The sequence below is a fragment of the Ranitomeya variabilis genome, chromosome 1 (genome assembly GCF_051348905.1).
Source record: "Ranitomeya variabilis isolate aRanVar5 chromosome 1, aRanVar5.hap1, whole genome shotgun sequence".
NCBI classification, from domain to species: domain Eukaryota; kingdom Metazoa; phylum Chordata; class Amphibia; order Anura; family Dendrobatidae; genus Ranitomeya; species Ranitomeya variabilis.
In genome coordinates, this window is record NC_135232.1 from 274,805,815 (window position 1) to 274,811,814 (window position 6,000).

General features: G+C 43.5%; 1 long non-coding RNA gene across 1 annotated transcript in view; it reads right to left on the bottom strand.

Annotated features, from left to right (window-relative positions):
- The window catches only part of LOC143815420 (uncharacterized), a 42,060-nt gene extending 36,289 nt beyond the window's left edge, over positions 1-5,771 (bottom strand). Inside the window, exon 1 of the long non-coding RNA XR_013223748.1 lies at positions 5,636-5,771. This is a non-coding gene — a long non-coding RNA (uncharacterized LOC143815420). The remainder of the gene's footprint in view (positions 1-5,635) is intronic.
- Between the last annotated feature and the right edge of the window lie 229 nt (positions 5,772-6,000).

Here is a 6,000-nt window from a genome sequence, read left to right on the forward strand (position 1 = left end):
GTACCGACTAACGGTATGGGGGGAGAATATCAGCCCCCTTAGAGCTTCCAGCAAAATCAGGAATCACATTATGAACAAGCTGGACAAAAAACAGAGTAAGGCTGGAGTCACACTTGGCGTAAGACAATACGCCACGTATTATACGTCCGTACTACGGCCGTAATACGGAGAAATGTTCCCAAAATATTGATCCGTAGTCAGGGTGTGTCAGCGTATTTTGTGCATGGCATCCTCCGTATGTAATCCGTATGGCATCCCTACTGCGAGATTTTCGCGCAGGCTTGCAAAACCGACATCTAATGGATTTATGTGCTCAAATGTTCATTAAAACATATATACAGTATATATATATATATATATATATATGTCATTGAGACACACATATATATATTCTGTATTTAGATTTCATTCAGCGCGATATCTGTGAACAGCCGGTAATTCAATTGCCGGCTTTTCATTTCTCCTGCACAAACCCGACAGGATATGAGACATGGTTTTCATACAGTAAACCATCTCATATCCCCCTTTTTTTTGCATATTCCACACTACTAATGTTAGTAGTGTGTATGTGCAAAATTTCAGCGCTGTAGCTGCTGAAATAAAGGGTTAAATGGCGGAAAAAATTGGCGTGGGCTCCCGCGCAATTTTCTCCGCCAGAATGGTAAAGCCAGTGACTGAGGGCAAATATTAATAGCCAGGAGAGGGTCCATGGTTATTGGCCCCCCCCGTGGCTAAAAACATCTGCCCCCAGCCACCCCAGAAAAGGCACATCTGGAAGATGCGCCTATTCTGGCACTTGGCCACTCTCTTCCCACTCCCTGTAGCGGTGGGATATGGGGTAATGAAGGGTTAATGCCACCTTGCTATTGTAAGGTGACATTAAGCCAGATTAATAATGGAGAGGCGTCAATTATGACACCTATCCATTATTAATCCAATTGTAGGAAAGGGTTAAAAAACACACACACACATTATTAAAAAGGATTTTAATGAAATAAACACAGCGGTTGTTGTAATAATTTATTGTTCTCGCAATCCATTTCCAGGCCCTCGCTTGGCAAAATAATAAACGCACAAGATACATACCTTCTGCTGAAACGTCACGTCCCACGAAGTAATCCATCTGAAGGGGTTAACTAATATTACAGGCACGAGCTGCGATAATCCACTCGCTCGTGCCTGTAATCCCCGGGTGCTGAAAGGAAAGCTGGATCTGTACTTACATTGAGTCGCGGTGAGGCGCCCTCTGGTGGATGTTCTCATGAACTGCAGCCTGGGAACTTTTTCCCAGCTCCAGGTCATATGAGGACATCCACCAGGGGGCGCATCACCGCGACTGAAGGAAATGTAGGTCAATGACCTACATTTCATTCATTCGCCGGGGATTACAGGCACGGAGCACAGCTGCATTTGCAGGGCTCCTGCCTGTAATATTAGTTAACCCCTTCAGATGGATTACATCGTGGGACGTGATCTGACATCAGAAGGTATGTATATTGTGCGTTTATTATTTTGCCAAGCGAGGGTTTGCAAATGGATTGCGAGAACAATAAATTATTACAACAACCGCTGTGTTTATTTCATTAAAATCCTTTTTAATCGTGTGTGTGTGTTTTTTAACCCTTTCCTACAATTGGATTAATAATGGATAGGTGTCATAATTGACGCCTCTCCATTATTAATCTGGCTTAATGTCACCTTACAATAGCAAGGTGGCATTAACCCTTCATTACCCCATATCCCACCGCTACAGGGAGTGGGAAGAGAGTGGCCAAGTGCCAGAATAGGCGCATCTTCCAGATGTGCCTTTTCTGGGGTGGCTGGGGGCAGATGTTTTTAGCCACGGGGGAGCCAATAACCATGGACCCTCTCCTGGCTATTAATATCTGCCCTCAGTCACTGGCTTTACCATTCTGGCGGAGAAAATTGCGCGGGAGCCCACGCCAATTTTTTCCGCCATTTAACCCTTTATTTTAGCAGCTACAGTGCACAAATTTTGCACATACACACTACTAACATTAGTAGTGTGGAATATACAAAAAAAATGGGGATATGAGATGGTTTACTGTATGTAAACCATGTCTCATATCATGTCGGGTTTGTGAAGGAGAAGGAAAAAGCCGGCAATTGAATTACCGACTTTTCACTAACACCGCTGCGTATTTCTCGCAAGTCACACTGCTGGTCCATGTGGAATCCGTATTTTTCTCGCCCCCATAGACTTTCATTGGCGTATTATTTGCGCAATACGCTGACAAACGCAGCATGCTGCGATTTTGTACGGCCGTAGAAAGCCGTATAATACTGAACCGTAATATACGGCTAATAGGAGCAGCCCCATTGAGAAGCATTGTGCCGTATGTAATGCGAGTTTTACGTACGTAGTTTTTGCGCTCTTACGTACGTAAAACACGCATGTGTGACCCCGGCCTAATACAAATAAACAAAAAACAAGAAAGCAGGACTCACTGACGTGAGAAAATACAGACCTCACTTGCCTCCAGAGAAAGGTACCCCAAAGTAGATACAGGCCCCCAACAAATAATAACGGTGAGGTAAGAGGAAAGGACAAACGTAAGTATGAACTAGATTCAGCAAAGAGAGGCCCACTAAATAATAGCAGAAATATAGAAAGCGGACTTATGTGGTCAGCGAAAAACCCTGCAAAAATATCCACGCTGAATATCCAAGAACCCCCGTACCGACTAACGGTATGGGGGGAGAATATCAGCCCCCTTAGAGCTTCCAGCAAAATCAGGAATCACATTATGAACAAGCTGGACAAAAAACAGAGTAATACAAATAAACAAAAAACAAGAAAGCAGGACTTAGCTTATGTTGCAAAAAATCAGGACCAGTAGACAAGAGCAACCAGACAAGGACTGATTACATGGATGCCAGGCAATGGACTAAGACTCCAGGAAGTTTAAATAGAAACACCCAGAGTCTTAACGAACCAGGTGACGACAAACCTGGGGAAAGAGTATCCAAGAGCCATACCGCTAGTGACCACAAGAGGGAGCCAAAAAGTATAGTTCATAACAAATACCACAGTCAATGTTTTACCCAGATATTCCTCCCATTTGAGCATATAAGAGTGTCTAGTTAGGAAATCTGTTTCTGGAGCCTGTAGAATATTGTAAATACTAGATATTAACCCCTTAATGACAGCCAATACATCTTTTTACTGACGTGAGATATAAGAGAATAGCCTCCCCATACAGGTGACAATCCAGCAGCTGTCAGCTGTACACTATAGCTGACAACTTGCTGTATCAGCCACGATCTGTGTTGGCACCGTGCATATCTGTTTAACCCCTTAGATGCTGCTGTCAATAGTGACTACATAATTATAAATGGTTAACAGAGTGTGGGGGTTTCCTCTTTATCCCAAATGGTGCCCTGAGATCATGATTTTGTGGTCCTGATGTTTGCCATGGCATTTCATGGCATGCCATTGACTTCTAGTCCCATCCGGCTATGTCTGCTACAGTGACAGCCAGATGATGGGACAGTATAGTCCCATCATCCGGCTACTGTGTTCAAGTGTAAAAAAACAACAACACATACAGTACAGACAGTACATACATATAGACATACAGTACATACAACATAGAGTACATACTCACCAATCACCTAGTCCCCGAAGCCCTCGATTCTCCTGTAAGAAATATAAAAATAATAAACCAACAGTATACTCCCTGATCCGCAGTAATCCATGTAATAATGAGTGTCCCACGACGATCTCCCGTGGAGAGCTGTCACATCGGCAGATGCCACCACTCTCTAGGGGCTCCGGCGATACAATGGCGGAAGGTATCCTTCCGCACTGTATCCCTCCGCCGCTGTGAGTACAGTATAGTTCATACTGTCACTTGCGGCACAGCTGCATGGGAAAATTCTCACGCAGCAGTGCCGTAAAGTGAGAGCAATGAACTCATTGAACCCTCAGTGATAACACTGCAGGAGCCATTGTCTCCTGTCAGTGTGTCACTGAAGGTCTATAGAGTTGTCGCATCTCCTGATGTGACAGCTCTACAGGGGAGATTTCTGATATTTTTTTATAAATAAACACAAAACATATAGACCTAAATTTACCATTATCATAAAGTATAATGAATCACGAAAAAACAGTTTTACAATCACTGGGATTTGTTGAAGCATTCCAGAGTTTTTACCACATAAAGTGACACTGGTCAGATTTCAATAATTTGGCCCGGTCACTAAGGGGTTAAACCTCTTGTTGTTGAACTATTTTTGCACAGTCTCTGGAAGGAGGTAGGAATGGAGGTCTGTACACCGTGGAATAATGATGAGGCAAAGTGCCTAATTTTAATATACTGAAATAATGTAAGAGAATGGAGGGAGAATTTTGTTTTCAGCTCATCATAGAAATGTAGAATTCACATTTTATAGTTGATCAGGTCAGCGAAGTTAAAAAAGCCAGATTGAGTCCATACCCCTGTAAATGAGTGGGTTAAACTTACCAGAGAAATTTAGATGGAAAAGGAAGGAAGTAAGGGCGGAATTCGTTAATACCAGATTGAATTTTTTAGAGCAGACCCTCCATATATTTCTGGTATGCATCATTGGACCTAATAGGTCTATTGAAGGGGGGATTGTAAGCCCCATTCCGGATCAGTGAGTTGGGGGGGCTAACCATCATTTTTCAATCTCCATCCATTTTGTATAGGCAGGTTTAGAAGACTACGATGGGATCGTGCGGAGGTGCAATGCCCAATAATAATGAACAAAGTTAGAGGCTGCTAGACCTCCCATCTTTTATCAGCCAATATTACCAATTTTGGAATTCTACGACGTCTTCCTACCCATATGGAATTTAAAGTGACTGCTTGAAAAATCACGTAAATCTGAGTGGGAACGAAATGGCTAATGTCTCAAAAAGATATAACATTTTTGGGAGGATAGTCATTTTTATTGCTGAAATGCTTCTAAATAGTGAGAGAGGGAGTGATTTCCATTTCATCAATAAGGATCACATTTCTGTATATAATGGAGGGAAATTGTTCTTCTATAAAGTAGAATACAAGGTTGTGAGATTAATTCCTAGGTATTTGAGAGAGGTGGTGCGCCTGTAGACCGTGTATCGGAGTGGTCGCTCCCAGAATACAGCAGGAACAGGACAAAGAATACGCCCAGGCAATTTGTTAAGGAACTAGTTTTTACTAACAGCGAAAACTGTGTTACCCCGGAAACAGCAAGAAAGAAACACAGTTAACTATCACACACACCTAGCCAAGATCAGCTAGGACCCTTGCGCTGCACAACCGATAGGCACAGTATGTTCTATCGGGTACGCTATAATTTGCCTGACCTGTGGTTCTGCCTAATGCGGTAACCAGGAGTTACCCAGAGCAAGGGTGTTATTAGATGAGTGCAAGAGGCGGCCCCAGCAGCCATTCACAAACTTAACAATTCTCTAAAATTACAATTCTGTTATGCTATCTATGCACAAGCTCACCCACTGAGGGGAATATCTAGCTAAGGTTCACACCGCCCTCTTAGCAGACAATGTATCTATCTGTGAATTTAGATTTGGCGCCAAACTCTCTCTAAAGTCTGTGTGTATGCTCCCACCAGGATCCCTGTGGTGGGGCCTGAGCTCAGGACTTACCGCCCGTTAACTGAACACAGAAGTGGCTGTCTAATCGTCTGAACGGCCATTTAGCTGGGAGACCATGGAGTGGATTCTGGAATTGTCACCTGGAGCGCAGTCTTTGCCTGACAGGCTAACAGAAGGCCATTCACGTCACAGCCGATGCTTTGGCAGGAATCTAACTGTATCCAACCGTAGTCATCTCCCCAACGTGATTCTTCTTCTCTGACAGGAATCACAGGGACAGTTGCACCTTTCCTCAGCAATCTGACCAGCTCCTAGCACACTGCACACACTCGTTCTCCTTGACTCTCCTGTGCTCCTTTCACATCTTTCTCTCCCTAACTGCACTTCAAGATGGCTGCCTGCAACTCTCAGTCATC